Here is a 22082-nt window from a genome sequence, read left to right as displayed (position 1 = left end):
TGACCCTCCATCACGTTGACATGATACAGAAGCCAGTTCACCTCACTGCTTGAGATCCCTGAACTGTTATTGGGTCCTTCTCTATCCTGGATGGTTGAGTTCCCAGTATAATATATAACAGCGCCTGTCTATTGTGATTACTACATGCTGGCCATGACGGATGGGACGAGACATCCTGGGTCAGGGGTGAGTGGTTTGGGTCCTATGTGCATTCTTTATAATCTGATCCAAATACAATACCTGACCCTTAAAAATATAGTGCAATTCCTGTAGAAAGCAGAAGCCATGATTATTGTTTCACAACCAGGGGTGGGATGGGGATGTCACGCTGAACCTACCATGCTGTTATCTTTTTGTCACTTACTGCTCTATGGTGCCCCCTATTGTAAGGTCAATTAGAACAGAATCAGAAGGATTACACAAATGACCGGCGATTAACTGATGAGACTGTAGGTGTTACCACTAATAGGCCGGTTATTAGAGAACAAGCAGCGATTGTATGGTATATACACACCTCTGATTCCAACACATGGTATATACACACTCCCCGCTACGATCACTTCTAGTTCCACGACAACCCAAAAACTACTCACTGCCACCACAAATAATATACAGGCTAATCTGATGCCTGGTTTCTTGTAGAGCATGCCTTTCAAGGGTGCGGTTTACAGAACAAAAAGGAACGGGACTACTCTTTCTTTAATCCAGAAAGATATACAGTGTTTGTAAAATCTTTTATTTATTTATTTTTTTTATATAAAAAGGGGGACAAAATACAGCATATACAATTACATAAAACAGGATTAACAAAAATACTGGAAAAAGACGATTCAGAGATTAGTGATGGAGAGCACTTTGATTGGAAAACTTCCAATGAACATAGATCATGCATAAACCGATATTCATCTCTGCACAAAGATCATAATTTGCCTTGTCCTTTTATTAGCACCTAATTTACACCCACACACCTCCCCTTGATGACTCACAACAGGGATGGATAGTCATGGGATGTGGCTCCAGTTGCAGAAAATTGATATTCCCAACATTCAAATTATTTTCACTTCTAATTATCACAGTCATATATTTGGATTTTACCTTTTCATAAATTGGAAACATGACAAGCCTGTTGTCAGCAATCTGGTCATTATTGATTTGGGGCTTATAGGCAGGTGTCACAGTTATGAAAAAATATGGACTATTAGAGGAAGAAAATGCATAAGTTGAAAACTTATATCCCATCAATATCGGATATGGATATTACATACATATCTGTTATGATCCGGTGACCTTGGAGCAGCATGAAAACTATCACTGGAGTAGGTGGTAACTATACTGACCGCAAATCCTGATCTTAACACCGCAACTAGAAATAGCCGTGGGGTGTACCTAACAAGCCCTAGACACCTCGTCACAGCCGGAGAACTAAATACCCCTATAGATGGAAATAGGAATTCTACCTTGCGTCAGAGCAGAACCCCAAAGGATAGGCAGCCCCCCACAAATATTGGCTGTGAGTACGAGAGGAAAGACGCAAACAGGCAGAAAACAGGATTTAGCACAAGAGGCCACTCTAGCTAAAATAGGAAAGGATAGGACAGAGTACTGTGCGGTCAGTATTAAAACCCTTCCAAAAATATCCACAGCAGATTATACAAAAAATTCCTCCATCTAACTAAAGACGTGGAACGTATATCTGCAACTCCAGAGACTCCTACACACAGAGCAGGAATACAATCAAAAACACAAGCACACAGCTTGTGTGCCATAGAAAAAGAAACAGACACTTATCTTTGCTGAATTGGCAGCTAAGCAGGAGAAGCCAGACAGAGATCCAACACTTCCCAAGAAACATTGACAACTGGTAAGGACTAATGAATCCTGCACACCTAAATACCCCAGTCAGAACTGCAATCAGCAGATACACCTGTCCAGGACTGCCGCCCAGGGACAACTGCATTACCACCTACAACCACCGGAGGGAGCCCAAAAGCAGAATTCACAACACATATCCCAATATTCCTAACTGCACATTGGAGATAGTCTGGGGGAAGTCAATTAATCCTAGCAGGTCATCCTGGAGAAGAACCTACTGATCCTCCATTAAAAATCTAACAAACCCCAGACTTCATGTTCTTTCCAGCAAACATACAAGTCTTCATGACCCACCAACATAAGGCAGGTGGTTTCAAAAGGAGTTTTAATTAGTTGCATCACTACTTGGCTACCACCGATTTCCTTTTACCCCATATGTCAACTGTGTAATTCTACTTGAAGGAGACTCTTGATTGTAAGCAATTCCACCTTGAAACTTTGTGAGAGGAGGGGGTGAATGTCCCCTCCCTGGAGAGGTGTTGGGAAGATTAAATGCTTTCACTGCCATATATTTATATGCCTTATGACCCTTTTTGATGACATATTTGACGTCCACCTCCCATACAATATGCCTACAGAGATTTGTACTTACCGTATATACTCGAGTTTAAGCTGAGATTTTCAGCCCATTTTTTGGGGCTGAAAGTCCCCCTCTCGGCTTATACTCGAGTCATACCCGGGGGTCAGCAGGGGAATGGGGCGGGGTGGTATAATTATACTTACCTACTCCCGGCGCGGTCCCTGCAGTCCCTGCTTCTTCCAGCGCTGCATCTTTTTCCTGTATTGAGCAGTCACATGGTACCGCTCATTACAAAAATGAATATGCGGCTCCACCTCCCATAGAGGTGGAGCCGCATATTCATGACTGAAAAGGAGCGGTAACTGTGACCGCTCAATAGAGCAAGAAGATGCAGCGCCAGGAGAAGCAGGGACTGCAGGGACCGCCGCCAGGAGCAGGTAAGTATACGGGGAGGGGAGCGCTGCGCGATATTTACCTGCTCCTCGCTCCGGTGCGGCTCCATCTCCAGCATCCTCTGGCAGTGACGCTCAGGTTAGAGGGCGCGGTGACGTAGTCAGTGCGTGCCCTCTGCTGAGCGTCAGTGCTCGAGACGGAACCGCACGAGGAGCAGGTAAATATTGAAAGCGCCGGCGTCCTGAGCAAGATGTATACACATATACATACATACACAACCATATTTATATACAATTATACAAAATAGACAAAATAAAGTGCAATACATGTTAACATACACACAGACCATAATAACATACAATAGAATAAGGTGCAGAATATTTGATGAAGGTTCTCTAATCCGTTAAAACAGATGACGATATTATTCATATACAGACTTCTTCATAATACGATTGGCATGAGCTTTCACCAGAAAGGGCAGCAATATAGATGAATCCTACTAAATAATAAACTAAAAATAAAAAAAATAATTAGTATAAAATATGAAACAAACACAATAATTAAAAGACCCATGACGAGGCCAATTAAAAATTCAATGACAGGTACTCAGAGAAACGGGGCATAACTTCTCATTTAACCCTTGCGTGAACATTGTCCTTAACTCCCAAATCCAGCGGGATTCCTTCTGAGCTTAAAGACGCCCGACATTACCACCCCTAAGGCCCAAATGCACACAGTCAATCCCCTTTACACGAAGGTCAGTGGGATCACAAGCATGATGCTGCTTGAAATGTCTTGGTATACTTTTCAAGATCTCAACATTGTCCTCCTCGTTAGCAGCCAAAATATCTCTAATATGTTCCCTAACTCTTACCTTCAGGGCTCTCGTTGTCAAACCAGTGTAGATCTTGGTGCATGTACAATACGCATAGTAGACCGCGGCCATAGTGGAACAGGTAATGGTATGCGTTATCTTAAATACACGTCCACCTGTTGAGGTAAAGTCAGTTGCTGTCGCAATGTTGGGACATGCCACACACTTTCTGCATGGTTTACAACCCCAAACTGATTGTGGCTTTTGCTGTCCGGTACAGAAGATTGGGGAAGGATTCTTTGGCGTATAATAACTCCTAACCAACATATCCCTCAGGTTTGGAGATCTTCTAGCGGTTAATGATGGTTCAGTTGTCAAATATTGCTTGAGTGTAGGGTCGGCCAAGAGAATAGGCCAGTGTTTTTTTTATAGTTCCATATAGCCTATCCCAATGAGAATTGAAAGTTGTCACCAGTCTTACCTGGTTAGTTGGTTCCTTTCTACTTGACGAATATAATAGTTGGTGCCGATCCGTATTCCTAGCTCTGTTGTATGCTTTTTTGATAGATCTTTTGCTGTAACCTCTCTCCAAGAAACGTTCCCTCATCTCCTTTGCTCTTGCCTCGAAATCCATTGTATTAGAACAAATCCTTCTAATTCGTAAGAACTGTCCAGTAGGGACAGCATTAACCACATCTGGGGGGTGCGAGGAGCTGGCATGAAGAACCGAATTGACTGCCGTGACCTTATGGAAAGCGTCGGAAGACAGTAGACCATCAGGGCCCCTCCTGACCAAGACATCCAGAAATTCAACCTGATGATAACTGAAATTTAAGGATAATTGAATATTCAAAGAATTCTTGTTCAAATCCTGAAAAAAAAGAACTCAACTCATTAGATGTCTCTCGCCAGATCAGGAAAATGTCGTAGATGTAGCGGGCCCAGAATATGACCCATCCATCGACACACCCCAATCTGATGAGAACCGGTCCCTCTCCCACAGCCCCCGGAACAGGTTAGCATATGAGGGGGCACAAGCCCACTGTCCCTTGGAGCTGTAGGTAGAAGGACCCATTAAAAAGAAAAAAAAGTTTAGTCAGTAAAAACTCCAATGAAACCAAAAGAAATTCAGAATCATCACGAAAAAGGTCTGTCATGGTCAGGAACTGAGAGACCGCCCTCAAACCATCCTGGTGGCGAATATTGGTGTATAAAGACTCAACATCCCATGTGGCGAGGATCATGTCATCGTCAATGTGAATGGAGTCGATCTTTTTCAAAAAATCTGCAGTATCACGAATATATGATGGAATTGTCTCCACCAGGGGTTTGAGGAACGAGTCAATATATCTACCGACACCCTCCGTAAGGCCACCAACCCCAGAAATGATAGGCCTACCTCGGGGGGGCTGCAAATTCTTATGAACCTTGGGCAAGAGGTACAGTGTTGAAACTCGAGGATCCTTGATCATTAGAATATCGCATACTTCAGTGGTGATTATATGTTTTTCTTCTGCTTTCCATAAGATTTTACGTAATTCCTCCTTATATGAAGACAAAGGATTATATGTTAATTTTTTATAACATGATGTGTTTCTCAGCAACCGATATGCCTCAACCTCATATAGCTTAGTAGGCCAAACAACAATATTTCCGCCTTTATCGGCCGGTTTTATCATGATATCTTTTAGATTTTTTGAGGCGTTTGATGCATTGGTGCTGGGAAACAGTCAGGTTACTTTTGTAAACATATGATGGTATTTTGTCCAAGTCGTTGACAACAAGTTGTACAAAAATCTGTACATTCGGGCATGCAGATAAAGGAGGGAATCTAGTAGATTTGGGACAAAGAGAATGAGCAATCTTACCCAAAGATGGACCCTGATGTTCAACGGCTAGTTCCTCCAGTGCCCTTAACGCTGCTTGTTCTGCTGGCAGCAGAAACAATTTCTGAATTTCCTCACTGTGGTGCCATTTTTTTAAAGAGAAGTGATCGTCCAAATATATGTGAATCCTTAGTAACCGTAAATTTGTCACATCCCGTGCTAGGGGAAAAGGTTAAGCCTTTAGACAACACAAAAAGATCCTCATCATTAAATACGTGGTTAGACAAATTGATTACCTTTAAGGAGTCATTACGTGGGTTGGGGCCAGGTGCCCGTTTATTTGTCCCCGCTTTTTGTTCCTTCTTTCTTTTATTATCATTCCCAAACCGTGTTCTCATGGAATGATATGACGTATCAGAAGTTTCACCCGAGGATGAGACAGATGAAAAACACACAGATCTTTGTCTTTTATAGTTGGAACCCTGATGTCTCCACCTATATACTGTACCATGCTGATAATCATTATTGTCCCGTGATATTTTTTTCGCATGAGTAGACTTAATTTGTTTCTCCCATTCATCAGAATTTTTATCCATAGTGCTATTGAATGTGGACAAATTCTCTGTCGTAGAAGCTCCTTTAAGTTTACCATATAGGTCATCACTCGACTTCTATATCCGTAACAGATTTTTTTATTTAAATCAAGAAGTTCCATGAATTGGAGAGAAGATATGGTACAAATTTCCTCCCATTTAGTCATAAAAAATCGCATCACTCACTGGGAATGACGGAAACACCTGGATCCTTAAACCACGTGGAATGATTTTTTTTCTTTAAATAATTCTCAAGGAGAGCTCTGTTCCACCACATCCTTGTACGTTTGTGCAGTAATCTTTTAATTTGTATTTGTATACAACTCACATCACTGAGCACCTGTTATCAAATTAGTAGCGTCACCATCAAAGACCTGAGCAGCTTGAGCCTGCCAGGTTACATCCCTATTTTTGTAATCCATTGTAAATCAAAGCGAAACCAAATCTGTGAAAATACACAGTAACAATATGTAAACCAATATAGATATACAATACACAGTATGTCATTTACAACATCTGTGCCCATACAGGGGATTAGCATATACCTAAATCCCATGCAATATAATCAAATACGTCCTACATAGAAACAATTGCACAAATGGGACCAAAAAAGATTTTTCTAAAAAAAAAAAAAATATTTATTGGACAAACCACATATAAAATATAATTTACAGCATTAATGAGAAACTCTGTGTGACAACTACAATGGGGCCACAGGTCGGAGGTTCAAATATGCACACAACAGCGCAAATAACCCAAATACATAGCCAATTGTGTGCATAGTGAGCTCATATGTAACACAGCTAAACCCACTACACTGGTAAACAGTATCCAGCAAACACCACAAGAGCATTTGTTAGGGAACTCTAAGTCACATTATATTGCATATTTACCTCAGACCTGCGGCGCCACCACCCCTACGCGCGTTTCGGCGTACGTGCCTTCTTCCGGGGGAGTGGCGTTGTCAGGTCTTGTTGTTCTATAAATACAGGAGGCCACCCAATCGTATCGTATCATTAAACACCTCTTTATGACAGACGCATAACGGCGCATGCCCTGGTGGCTTCCATAGGACTGAAGGAGAAACCCCTCCAGTACCAGCTGCACTCCCAGAGCCATCGTGGCTCCGCTACATCAGGTACAGTATATAAAGATTCTCTCATTTACAAGGAGACTAAAAAAAAAAAAAAAAAGTTTAATTGGTCACAATTGGACGACTCATGACACAAAATTTCCAGTACATAAAATATATGACAAACAAGAAAAGTGACCAGCCCATAAGGAATGTGGTCCCTGCCCACGAGGGCTCACACTCCACATTCACAAAGGTCTCGGTCTGAGCATTTATAAATATCAATGTATCCAGACGAGACAATATCGATCTATGTAGACATACAAGACAGAGGGGTGTAATTATTTACAAGCCACACACCAGTGTTATCTGTAGACATACAATAAATAGCTGAGTACAGTGAGTTGGTGGGAGAGTGGTAAAGAACACTTTATTCAAAATGCCCCACCTTGGTTTTTATGCTTCTAGATCAATTTTAGTTACATTTTTGTATGAAAATCACCGCATTGTTACTCTTGGGAGTAACCCTATAAAGAGTAAACTATTTCCTCTATGTCCAAGACAAGAATAACTGAGCTCTGACTACTTGCAGTGGAACCACAGGGTCAGCTAAGAATTGGTGAACCATTTTCCCATATGTTCCAAATAAGTGAGTGGGAATTGGTCTAGTGCTGTTGCTCTCTGCCATTTCCACTTTCAGTGGTATAAGTATGGATGGAGTTAATCTGTCTTTGGCGACAGATTTTGACTGAATTAATTTATCCTTGAAGGGTTTGATATATCAGAATATAGTGGGGTTTTTATCTTGTCGCTGACCCTCAAGTAAACTAGTTAGACCCCCAGATGAAAAAGTTTAAAGGGTTTAGTTAGTTTGTCATTTCTCCCTTCTATTAACAGTTTTGCTTACGAAGTAGGTCTCCTTGTTCGACCTTGGTTTTGTAAGCACTGACTAGACTACTAAAGAATAAAACAATTAAAGTCCTTGATTTAAGGAATCCATATCTTTAAAGGGGGACCACAATGGGGTCTTGGGTTACCTCAAGTAATGTCAATTTCCTTGTAGATGCAAGATTGATTTTTTTTTCATTCATACATTAAAATGAGGCAGTCAAAAATCTGTTTACCATTGGTATAGCAGATAGTGTTAAGACATTGAAGTCTCAAACAGCAATTAATCTTGATTACATAATCTCTCCCATATGATCATTACTCTACAGCAATATAAGCAATACATTTATTTTAGCGTTTTAGCAGTTTTTATTTACTGTCTCTAGAAGAATCTACACACCAACTTCCTCATCAGTAATTTGAGTGTAAAAGGTAACTTGAGCACCAAGTGGGAATCCACACAAACACGGAGAGGACGTTCAAACTCCATGTCGTGTTTAAACCCTCTATAGTACAAGGGGAAAGCCAGACCAGATCAAAAATGTGTTTTCTGTCAACCTTTATTAGCTAACTAATCACAACAGGGGTATAGCCACCAAAAAATCCACCCCATCCTTCCAATTCCAGAGTTTAGAGGATTGTAGCCCAAAAAATTAGAAAATAAAGACTTGGTGGAGTGCGGCAAAAATTCCTAGAAAGGGGTTACCTGAAAAAAAATCATAACAGCAGCACAAGACATGCAGACTGTCAGGACTTGAACCCAGCAGAACCAGGCAGCAGCTCTTCACTCTGAGCTATTCAGCTCGCTGTACAGTTCCTTGCTAAACCAGATACTAGTACCTGTGTTGTTCCTGATTGTCTCCACCCAGAGTTCCTGATTGAACACCCTATTTAAACTTGGCACTGCACTTCCTTGCGAGATTATGGAGCTCCCCAGCCTTTAGTTTAGCTTCTTTCCACCTGTTGGTTGCTTATCAAGGTTATATGGCTGCTACCATGCACCGACCTCTGGTAATTCCCTGACTATGCTACGTGCTGTTGCTGCCCCTAATCGTTGCAATATCACTATTCCAACTCAGAGTTTTGGTTTTTGCTGAAAAACGTGGTTTTCTTTATTATAAACACCAAAACAAAATGACACACCCCACCACCGCAGACACCACTACCTACGCTGCTATAGCCCCGAACGGGACTCCTACACCCATCCAGGGATCTATGCCCTCCGCTCTACTCCTACAATTTAAAGTAAGGTTTGAGAAAGACCCTGCGGGTCGAAACGTTACCTACCTTGAAACACTGCGGTGATACCTTTATTTTTGGTGTTTATAACAAAGAAAACCACGTTTTTCAGCAAAAACCAAAACTCTGAAAACCTTTCTTTGAGTGTGACTGTTGTTGTATGACTATAGTTTGGAGTATCCCTCCATGTTCAGTCTGCACCACCATTAGCGAGAGTGCACGTCTTGTTCGTTAATACTATTCCAACTCAGGTCAGTCCATAACACGGTCTGACAAATTCCCAAAGTGAAGAGGGTGACACTCGTTCATACATTACAAACATACGCCTATCTGGTTCAAAAGGTCATTATAAAACATTGTCCAATTCTATGGAATAGCTACCCAAACGTAAAGCAGTTCAAAGAAACCCTCCTCCCTCGATTCAGATGCCCTCAGATAAACTGGTCAGGTCAGACACTGGCTCAAAAATCAACCATTCCGGTCAGTCTTTCCTCCATACACACAGGGCACGTCTCCCTGTCTTAGGCTACGTTCACATTAGCGTTGTGCGGCGCAGCGTCGGGGGCAGCCGCGGCGACGCATGCGTCATGCGTCCCTATATTTAACATGGGGGCGCATGGACATGCGTTGCTCTTGCGTTTTGTGACGCATGCGTCACTTTGGTGCAACTGTCAGGGCGCAGAGGACGCTGCATGATGCAGTTTTTTCTGCGCCAAAAAACTTGCAAAACTGAACGCATGCGTCACAAAATGCTGCGTTGTGCATGCGTTCATTTACGTTGTGCGTTGCGTCGGCGATACAGCACCACACAACGCAAATGTGAACTTAGCCTTAATTGTATTTAATGTAATAATGTCCGAAATGTGTGGCTTGTAAGAACATTATGCCAGCCAGGGCCGGCTCCAGGTTTTTGAGGGCCCTGGGCGAAAGCGTCTCAGTGGGCCCCCCTCTTTAACACATACCACGATTCATGATGCACAGATACAGCAGAGAAATATACCACAGCCCACGTAGCATATAACACAGCCCACGTAGCATATAACACAGCCCATGTAGCATATAACACAGGCCACGTAGTATATAACAGCCCACGTAGCATATAGCACAGCCCACGTAGCATATTACACAGCCATGTAGCATATAGCACAGCCACAAAGTATATTGCCCAGCCATGTATATTGCACAGCTACGTAGTATATAACAGCCACGTAGTATATCCCCTCTGTGACCTTAGACGTACTATCCCGTCGAGGTGCCCTGGGCCTATCTGACCCTGGACGGGATAGTACGTCATAGCGATCGGCAGCGCTCACGGGGGGAGCGCCGCCGATCGCGGCCGGGTGTCAGCTGCTTATCGCGGCTAACATCCGGCACTATGTGCCAGGAGCGGTCACGGACCGCTCCCGGCACATTAACCCCCGGCACACCGCGATCAAAGATGATCGCGATGTGCCGGCGGTACAGGGAAGCACCGCGCAGGGAGGGGGCTCCCTGCGGGCTTCCCTGAGCCCCCCGCAGCAACGCGATGTGATCGCGTTGCTGCGAGGGTCTTACCTCCCCTCCCTGCCTGCTCCAGCCCCGGATCCAAGATGGCCGCGGATCCGGGTCCAGCAGGGAGGGAGGAGGCTTCACAGAGCCTGCTCAGAGCAGGCACTGTGAAGCCTGCAGCGCTGCATGTCAGATCAGTGATCTGACAGTGCTGTGCAAACTGTCAGATCACTGATCTGTGATGTCCCCCCCTGGGACAAAGTAAAAAAGTTTAAAAAAAAATTTCCAAATGTGTAAAAAAAAATAAAAAAAAATATTCCAAAATAATGAAAAAAATATATACAGTGGGGCAAAAAAGTATTTAGTCAGTCAGCAATAGTGCAAGTTCCACCACTTAAAAAGATGAGAAGCGTCTGTAATTTACATCATAGGTAGACCTCAACTATGGGAGACAAACTGAGAAAAAAAAATCCAGAAAATCACATTGTCTGTTTTTTAAACATTTTATTTGCATATTATAGTGGAAAATAAGTATTTGGTCAGAAACAAAATTTCATCTCAATACTTTGTAATATATCCTTTGTTGGCAATGACAGAGGTCAAACGTTTTCTGTAAGTCTTCACAAGGTTGCCACACACTGTTGTTGGTATGTTGGCCCATTCCTCCATGCAGATCTCCTCTAGAGCAGTGATGTTTTTGGCTTTTCGCTTGGCAACACGGACTTTCAACTCCCTCCAAAGGTTTTCTATAGGGTTGAGATCTGGAGACTGGCTAGGCCACTCCAGGACCTTGAAATGCTTCTTACGAAGCCACTCCTTCGTTGCCCTGGCGGTGTGCTTTGGATCATTGTCATGTTGAAAGACCCAGCCACGTTTCATCTTCAATGCCCTTGCTGATGGAAGGAGGTTTGCACTCAAAATCTCACGATACATGGCCCCATTCATTCTTTCATGTACCCGGATCAGTCGTCCTGGCCCCTTTGCAGAGAAACAGCCCCAAAGCATGATGTTTCCACCACCATGCTTTACAGTAGGTATGGTGTTTGATGGATGCAACTCAGTATTCTTTTTCCTCCAAACACGACAAGTTGTGTTTCTACCAAACAGTTCCAGTTTGGTTTCATCAGACCATAGGACATTCTCCCAAAACTCCTCTGGATCATCCAAATGCTCTCTAGCAAACTTCAGACGGGCCCGGACATGCACTGGCTTAAGCAGTGGGACACGTCTGGCACTGCAGGATCTGAGTCCATGGTGGCGTAGTATGTTACTTATGGTAGGCCTTGTTACATTGGTCCCAGCTCTCTGCAGTTCATTCACTAGGTCCCCCCGCGTGGTTCTGGGATTTTTGCTCACCGTTCTTGTGATCATTCTGACCCCACGGGGTGGGATTTTGCGTGGAGCCCCAGATCGAGGGAGATTATCAGTGGTCTTGTATGTCTTCCATTTTCTAATTATTGCTCCCACTGTTGATTTCTTCACTCCAAGCTGGTTGGCTATTGCAGATTCAGTCTTCCCAGCCTGGTGCAGGGCTACAATTTTGTTTCTGGTGTCCTTTGACAGCTCTTTGGTCTTCACCATAGTGGAGTTTGGAGTCAGACTGTTTGAGGGTGTGCACAGGTGTCTTTTTATACTGATAACAAGTTTAAACAGGTGCCATTACTACAGGTAATGAGTGGAGGAAAGAGGAGACTCTTAAAGAAGAAGTTACAGGTCTGTGAGAGCCAGAAATCTTGATTGTTTGTTTCTGACCAAATACTTATTTTCCACCATAATATGCAAATAAAATGTTAAAAAAAACAGACAATGTGATTTTCTGGATTTTTTTTTCTCAGTTTGTCTCCCATAGTTGAGGTCTACCTATGATGTAAATTACAGACGCCTCTCATCTTTTTAAGTGGTGGAACTTGCACTATTGCTGACTGACTAAATACTTTTTTGCCCCACTGTATATATTATTCCCATAAATACATTTCTTCATCTAAATAAAAAAAAAAAACCAATAAAAGTGCACATATTTAGTATCGCCGCATCCGTAACAACCCGACCTATAAAACTGGCCCACTAGTTAACCCCTTCAGTAAACACCGTAAGGAAAAAAAAAAAAACGAGGCAAAAAACAACGCTTTATTATCATACCGCCGAACAAAAAGTGGAATAACACGCGATCAAAAAGACAGATATAAATAACCATGGTACCGCTGAAAACGTCATCTTATCCCGCAAAAAACGAACCACCATACAGCATCATCAGCAAAAAAAAAAAAGTTAGTCCTGAGAATAAAGCGATAAAATAGTTTTTATCGTATAAAAGCGCCAAAACATAAAAAAATGATATAAATGAGGTGTCGCTGTAATCGTACTGACCCGAAGAATAAAACTTCTTTATCAATTTTAGCAAACGCGGAACGGTATAAACGCCTCCCCCAAAAGAAATTCATGAATAGCTGGTTTTTGGTCATTCTTCCTCACAAAAATCGGAATAAAAAGCGATCAAAAAATGTCACGTGCCCAAAAATGTTACCAATAAAAATGTCAACTCGTCCCGCAAAAAACAAGACCTCACATGACTCTGTGGACCAAAATATGGAAAAATTATAGCTGTCAAAATGTGGTAACGCAAAAAATATTTTTTGCAATAAAAAGTGTCTTTCAGTGTGTGACGGCTGCCAATCATAAAAATCCGCTAAAAAACTCGATATAAAAGTAAATCAAACCCCCCTTCATCACCCCCTTAGTTAGGGAAAAATAAAAAAAATGTATTTATTTCCATTTTCCCATTAGGGTTAGGGCTAGGGTTAGGGCTAGGGCTAGGGCTAGGGCTAGGGTTAGGGTTAGGGCTAGGGCTAGGGCTACAGTTAGGGTTGGGGCTAAAGTAAGGGTTAGGGTTTAGATTACATTTACAGTTGGGAATAGGGTTGGGATTAGGGTTAGAGGTGTAGTTAGGGTTACCGTTGGAATTAGGGTTAGGGGTGTGTTTGGATTAGGGTTTCAGTAATAATTGGGGGGTTTCCACTGTTTAGGCACATCAGGGGCTCTCCAAACGCGACATGGCGTCCGATCTCAATTCCAGCCAATTCTGCGTTGAAAAAGTATAACAGTGCTCCTTCCCTTCCGAGCTCTCCCGTGTGCCCAAACAGGGGTTTACCCCAACATATGGGGTATCAGCGTACTCAGGACAAATAGGACAACAACTTTTGGGGTCCAATTTCTCCTGTTACCCTTGGGAAAATACAAAACTGGGGGCTAAAAAATAATTTTTGTGGGAAAAAAAAAGATTTTTTATTTTCACGGCTCTGCGTTATAAACTGTAGTGAAACACTTGGGGGTTCAAAGCTCTCACAACACATCTGGATGAGTTCCTTAGGGGGTCTACTTTCCAAAATGGTGTCACTTGTGGGGGGTTTCTACTGTTTAGGTACATTAGGGGCTCTGCAAACGCAATGTGACGCATGCAGACCATTCCATCTAAGTCTGCATTCCAAATGGCGCTCCTTCCCTTCCGAGCCCTCCCATTCGCCCAAACGGTGGTTCCTCCCCCACATATGGGGTATCAGCGCACTCAGGACAAATTGGACAACAACTTTTGGGGTCCAATTTCTCCTGTTACTCTAGGGAAAATACAAAACTGGGGGCTAAAAAATAATTTTTGTGGGAAAAAAATTTGTTTTATTTTTATGGCTCTGCATTATAAACTTCTGTGAAGCCCTTGGTGGGTCAAAGTGCTCACCACACATCTAGACAAGTTCCTTAGGGGGTCTACTTTCCAAAATGGTGTCACTTGTGGGGGGTTTCAATGTTTAGGCACATCAGTGGCTCTCCAAATGCAACATGGCGTCCCATCTCAATTCCTGTCAATTTTGGCATGAAAAGTCAAACGGTGCTCCTTCCCTTCCGAGCTCTACCATGTGCCCAAACAGTGGTTTACCCCCACATATGGGGTATCAGCGTACTCAGGACAAATTGTACAACAACTTTTGAGGTCCAATTTCTTCTCTTACCCTTGGAAAAATAAAAAATTGGGGGCGAAAAGATAATGTTTGTGAAAAAATATGATTTTTTATTTTTACGGTTCTGCATTATAAACTTCTGTGAAGCCCTTGGTGGGTCAAAGTGCTCACCACACATCTAGACAAGTTCCTTAGGGGGTCTACTTTCCAAAATGGTGTCACTTGTGGGGGGTTTCAATGTTTAGGCACATCAGTGGCTCTCCAAATGCAACATGGCGTCCCATCTCAATTCCTGTCAATTTTGGCATGAAAAGTCAAACGGTGCTCCTTCCCTTCCGAGCTCTACCATGTGCCCAAACAGTGGTTTACCCCCACATATGGGGTATCAGCGTACTCAGGACAAATTGTACAACAACTTTTGAGGTCCAATTTCTTCTCTTACCCTTGGAAAAATAAAAAATTGGGGGCGAAAAGATAATGTTTGTGAAAAAATATGATTTTTTATTTTTACGGTTCTGCATTATAAACTTCTGTGAAGCACTTGGTGGGTCAAAGTGCTCACCACACCTCTAGATAAGTTCCTTAGGGGGTCTACTTTCCAAAATGGTGTCACTTGTGGGGGGTTTCAATGTTTAGGCACATCAGTGGCTCTCCAAACGCAACATGGCGTCCCATCTCAATTCCTGTCAATTTTGCATTGAAAAGTCAAATTGCCCTCCTTCGCTTCCAAGCTCTGTCATGCACCCAAACAGTGGCTTACCCCCACATATGGGGTATCAGCGTACTCAGGACAAATTGTACAACAACTTTTGGGGTCCATTTTCTCCTGTTACCCTTGGTAAAATAAAACAAATTGGAGCTGAAGTACATTTTTTGTGAAAAAAAGTTAAATGTTCATTTTTATTTAAACATTCTAAAAATTCCTGTGAAGCACCTGAAGGGTTAATAAACTTCTTGAATGAGGTTTTGAGCACCTTGAGGGGTGCAGTTTTTAGAATGGTGTCACACTTGGGTATTTTCTATCATATAGACCCCTCAAAATGACTTCAAATGAGATGTGGTCCCTAAAAAAAATGGTGTTGTAAAAATGAGAAATTGCTGGTCAACTTTTAACCCTTATAACTCCCTAACAAAAAAAAATTTTGGTTCCAAAATTATGCTGATGTAAAGTAGACATGTGGGAAATGTTACTTATTAAGTATTTTGTGTGACATATCTCTGTGATTTAATTGCATAAAAATTCAAAGTTTGAAAATTGCGAAATTTTCAAAATTTTCGCCAAATTAGTTTTTTTCACAAATAAACGCAGGTACTAGCAAAGAAATTTTACCACTATCATGAAGTACAATATGTCACGAGAAAACAATGTCAGAATCACCAGGATCCGTTGAAGCGTTCCAGAGTTATAACCTCATAAAGGGACAGTGGTCAGAATTGTAAAAATTGGCCCGGTCATTAACGTGCAAACCACCCTTGGGGGTAAAGGGGATATAGCACAGCTCACGCAGTATATAACACAGCCCACGCAGTGTATAACACAGCCACACAGTATACACGTCCTTCTAAAAAAATTAGCATATAGTGTTAAATTTCATTATTTACCATAATGTAATGATTACAATTAAACTTTCATATATTATAGATTCATTATCCACCAACTGAAATTTGTCAGGTCTTTTATTGTTTTAATACTGATGATTTTGGCATACAACTCCTGATAACCCAAAAAACCTGTCTCAATAAATTAGCATATTTCACCCATCCAATCAAATAAAAGTGTTTTTTAATAACAAACAAAAAAACCAACAAATAATAATGTTCAGTTATGCACTCAATACTTGGTCGGGAATCCTTTGGCAGAAATGACTGCTTCAATGCGACGTGGCATGGAGGCAATAAGCCTGTGACACTGCTGAGATGTTATGGAGGCCCAGGATGCTTCAATAGCGGCCTTAAGCTCATCCAGAGTGTTGGGTCTTGCGTCTCTCAACTTTCTCTTCACAATATCCCACAGATTCTCTATGGGGTTCAGGTCAGGAGAGTTGGCAGGCCAATTGAGCACAGTAATACCATGGTCAGTAAACCATTTACCAGTGGTTTTGGCACTGTGAGCAGGTGCCAGGTCGTGCTGAAAAATGAAGTCTTCATCTCCATTCATCGCCTTCCCGTCAAACGGGTGCGTCCTATCCAGATAACTTGGGGGACGAAGAGAGAGAGAGAGAGAGAGAGAGAAAACACGAGAACAGAAGTTGTGAGGACTATCCCGAATGCTCAGCAGGGAAGGACTACAACACACAGGCGCTAGTGGTAGGCAGTGATTTCCACCTGCAAAGGGAACTCTGGATGTGCCTTCGGACCGGCCGGACTCAGCCAGCCCTGTTAACTGTGCTCTGGATTGAGGATCCCGAAGTCTTCAGTAAAAGGTAAAGAGACTGCGACCCTGTGTCCTAGTTATTAACTGCGCCTCACACCATCGCCACCTACACTACTGGGAAGCCCTGGGGAAGCACTTCACCTGTGGGAAGGTATACCATCTAGCTGCCATTCCATCACTCCAGCGGACCCCTAAGCAGCGTCGGTCGCCCTGACCGACCACCACAGGTGGCGTCACGAACCCTTGACAAACTACCATCACTCCTTTTATTGGACGCCCCTTAGCAGGGTCACGGACTGGCTCCAGCCACCGTGACAACCCCAGAACTGATACAATATAAAGTGACTAGCACACTCTAGGGTGTTGGGCAAAAAAGTGGGGATTTATTACATACAGTAAATCACAAACGTTTCGGTCGATACTGGACCTTCATCAGTGTGCTACAAAAAAGATTTATATACAGAACAAAAAACAATAAATGTGTTGTACATATGAAAGACAAAAACAAAACAAAAACAAAAGTATATACATCACGGAGACACAGGTCATAAAATGAGGAGAGAGAACAATGACCCTGGAGAACATTCAACTTGCGTGGATACAGGTGCATATATATATATCTATCCATACATAATTCTTTAAATCATGGGCTGCAAGTTCTAACATGGAAAAGCCGTTGGTACGCTGAGGACATGGGTCCAAGAGGGAGTGTGAGAGGACTACTTTGTGGAACACGAGCGGTGAAGTGATATGCCGAGGGGAGAGTCGGTGTACAGTCAACACATACCTAGGTATAATTGTATACTTGTATGGCCCCAAAAACAATAGAATACTCGGATTTGCATCTAGAGATGAGAAAACGGGGTTACGGTCACAGACACTAATGGTGCCGAGTGTGTGTGGAGCTAAATAAGGCTACCTACCAATCAGACATGCTGGAAAAAAGGCAACAAGCCGGGAAGAAACAGAACCAGGCTGGTCTGTGGAGTAATGGCGAAATAATAATGGAAATGTAAGACAAGATGCTATTGTGTGTACATGGAGAGTAATAAGGAGGGGTACATACCAACTGACGGTGAGTCAGAATAATGGGTGGCGCTGAGGCTTAAAAGAGCTGTCTGTAGGAGGAGGGTAAAAATCTATTGTTAATGTACTACTACAGAGACCATGTAAATTGTACCGCCATAAGCTGCAGAGTGACGCTGAGAGACTTACCAGTACGCCGGGACACTAGGGATAAATGCGGTATCCACCGCTAATGGACTGTGCAGGGATCGCCGGCATGGCCCTTTATATAGTGGGGCAGAGCGCAGTGTGCGGTGTGAGCTGGCAAGACACAGGAAGGGGCGGTGACTACATGGGAGTCCGCTGACTACAGGTTGCGGTGATGTGAGCGTTCCACAAATGGAGGTGCGTTCCCGTTGAGAGGAGCAGTGAATAGCCGTGCATTAGTGGTGGCCGAAAGGTGTCACAAAACGGCAGTGGAGAAGTGAAGTCAGAGCGGGCGATTCTGTGAAAAAGAGCAAAGATAATTACTATGCTATATTGAACACATTTAGCAGCAGACATGATAACTACATTGGAATATACCAAACGTGCAATATTGATACCGATATAGATGCAAACCAAGGGGTTATACAGGTAAAAAAAACTGGGTTATATTACAGACCTGGAGAATAGGAACAACAATAATTGTTAGCAAAAACTCAGTGAGTTGCGGGGGTGAAAAGGACAACCCCTTAATTATGGGATATACAAGACCCAAATATACTATACCATAGCAAAATGATTACATGATAAAAAAGGTGCACTTAGGTATAAACCTGATGAAAGAAACCATATGGGGCCACTAAAGATAGAGGTACTCCTGTCAAGGAAACAGAACTGCAGGTTATAAATAATATGATAACAAAATGTAGAATCATAAGGCAACGATAGCACATTGATGTTACAGATGATCAGAAATTAGATTTTTAATTTCAAATGAAGAACATTAGTTCGTAATCCCTGTTGAGACCTTTGGGACTTAAGGTGTTAAGCTCGTGTATCCAATAAGCCTCCCTACGCTTCAGCATAGTAACTCTGTCTCCCCCGCGGCGAGGTGGTGTGACCTGTTCAATTATTTGAAATCTGAGTTGGGACAGGTTGTGGCCTTTCTGTATGAAATGAGACGGTAATGGGAGCATGAGATTTTTGCACCGAATGGTGGACTTATGTTTAGATATACGTGATTTTACTGACTGAGTGGTCTCACCCACATACAAAAGACCACAGGGGCATTTGATTAAATAGACTGCGTAATTAGTATCACAGGTAAAAAACTTGTTGATTGGGTATCTCTTTCCTGTGTGTGGGTGATGTATGGTATTGCCCCGCAGTACGTTGTTGCACTGATTGCAACTCAGGCACAGGAAGGTACCCGTTTTGGGGTTGGCTAGAAAACGCTGAGTTGGGCCAGAGTGTGTGGGGCCAATGTCGATCCAAGAATTTCAACATCCTTTTCTCCCATGCTTTAAAAGACCGCGTAATATCAAGGATAACCTAGTCACACAGACCGCTCTCCAGCGACCAACGATGCCGGTAACCAAGGTAAACATCGGGTTACTAAGCGCAGGGCCGCGCTTAGTAACCCGATGTTTACCCTGGTTACCATCGTAAAAGTAAAAAAAACAAACACTACATACTTACCTTCAGCTGTCTGTCCCCGGCACTCTGCTTTCCTGCACTGACTGAGCACAGCGGCCGGAAAGCAGAGCGGTGACGTCACCGCTGTGCTTTCCGGCTGACCGGCGCTCACAGCCAGTGCAGGAAAGCACAGCACCGAGGACAGACAACTGAAGGTAAGTATGTAGTGTTTGTTTTTTACTTTTACGATGGTAACCAGGGTAAACATCGAGTTACTAAGCGCGGCCCTGCGCTTAGTAACCCGATGTTTACCCTGGTTACCAGTGAAGACATCGCTGAATCGGCATCACACACGCCGATTCAGCGATGTCTGCAGGGAGATCAGCGACAAAATAAAGTTCTGGACTTTGTGCAGCGACCAACGATCTCCCAGCAGGGGCCTGATCGTTGGTCGCTGTCACACTGAACGATATCACTAGCCAGGACGCTGCAACGTCACGGATCGCTAGCGATATCGTTCAGTGTGAAGGTACCTAAGGGTTTCACTCCGTCCCACCCTATTTAGCAATTCCACTGAATTCTGTACTAAGTTTGAATTGATTTTAAACAAATGCTCCTTTGATCTTATGGTCCTAACATTAGAACACCTTCACAAGGAGATCTCTACCACCCAGGAATAGATCAAGAATCTCGAGAGTCAACTCTCTTCCACCATATCGGTTGACGAATTTAATTCCCTTAAGAAGAAAATCGATTCTAACATCAGTCTACATCGCCGCGACATTGAGCTGAAAAAAAGGACCAAGTTCCAAAGGGACCTTGAGGACTGTGAACTAAATAGAGTGTACCAATGGCAGGACAAGTCTACCTCCAGAAAACCTTCCAGGCAGGAAGGTTACCATTCATCAGTGGACTACACTACGTCAGATTCGGATCCAGAGAGACCTGGCAGATACCCGTATCCGGGTCGTTTTTTAGGCCGACAAACGACAAGGCAAAAGAAGAGGACCAGACGGGGGCTTCACAGGACCCAGAAACATGGACTTTGCGAGAGTGACACGATCTCAGGTACACAACTGTTAGTCGTAAATATTTCCTCCAAAACTCTAGGGGTAGCTGAACACAGCGCCTTACAAAAAGGGCTCTCATTTTGTCCGAGTTACAAACAACACGTTCCAAATGGATATGGATCTGCAGAAGTTCTACAGATCCTTAAGACTCAAGTTACACTTTGCTGATACAGACCATGCAACACCCCCTAACCTACAAGCCACGGCACCTATAGGGATTACTGCAGCTAGCCTCGGGCTACGTGATAAGAGCACATATCAGCCACCAAAAGGGTCACATCCCCTTGAGACCTTCATCCAATTTGTAGACAAATCTTTTCAAAAACTGAGGAACGACACGGATAGAGGTAGGATCCACTACCCTTCAAATCTTTCCGTTACCGAGAGACAGGCCTTAACATCCTTAAAACAAGAGAAGGACATCATTATCAAGCCAGCAGATAAGGGTGGGGTCATAGTGGTAATGGACAAAACCCCTCTATAAGAATGAAGTGTACCGCCAACTCAGCGACACTACCACATACAAAAAACTTTCCCATAATCCCACTCAAACCATCCAAGATTTCATCCGCACAACTCCAGACAGGTTTCAAACCCGTGGCATCCTAGATTGCAAAACTCGGGCCTTTTTGACTACGAAACATCCGATTACACCAGTAATTTACATCCTACCCAAGATCCACAAGTGTTTACATAATCCACCTGGTAGACCCAATGTGGCATCTACTGATTCGATCTTGGCCCCCCATTTCCATCTACTTAGAAAAGATCTTGACACCCCTCATTAGGAACACCACTTCCTTCCTTCTTGACACGGGTGCCTTTCTGGAAACTGAGGAACATATCCCCTGTCCCTCCTGACGCCTATCTAGTATCCTTTGATGTGAAGGACTTGTACACGTCCATACCCCATACAAATGGCATACAATCTGTCCGCTGGCTATTCACCACTAATCACATGAACCCCGATCTTCCTGACCTGTGTTGTGAGCTCCTGTCTATCGTTCTGAATAATAACTTTTTTCTATTCGCCACGACAGCACCCACAAGAGAGAGGGGATCCGCCCCTAGGAACAGGAAACCTACAGAGAGATAAAAGGGGCGGTCCCCCCTTGCTCCTCAGTTGGTTTCCTGTTCCTGGTGGGAAACCCTCAGAGAGAATCTCTGCAAGTTTAGGAAGAGGAAAGCTCGCCTGGACTGCCGCCTGTACGTCTCTGTTGAGCGGCAGGGGCTCCAGAGTGAGTATCAGAGACGGGGTACGTTCCTGTTGGCTCCCCCCCTCTTCTGATCGCATCAGTATGGATGCCGGATTGTCAACAGTCTCCCTGCTGGGACACTGTTGTATCGCTCCACCGCAT

This window comes from Ranitomeya imitator, chromosome 4, assembly GCF_032444005.1.
Source record: "Ranitomeya imitator isolate aRanImi1 chromosome 4, aRanImi1.pri, whole genome shotgun sequence".
Taxonomy (NCBI): Eukaryota; Metazoa; Chordata; class Amphibia; order Anura; family Dendrobatidae; genus Ranitomeya; species Ranitomeya imitator.
The sequence above is the reverse complement of the archived record's forward strand: the minus strand, read 5'-3'. Positions refer to the sequence as shown.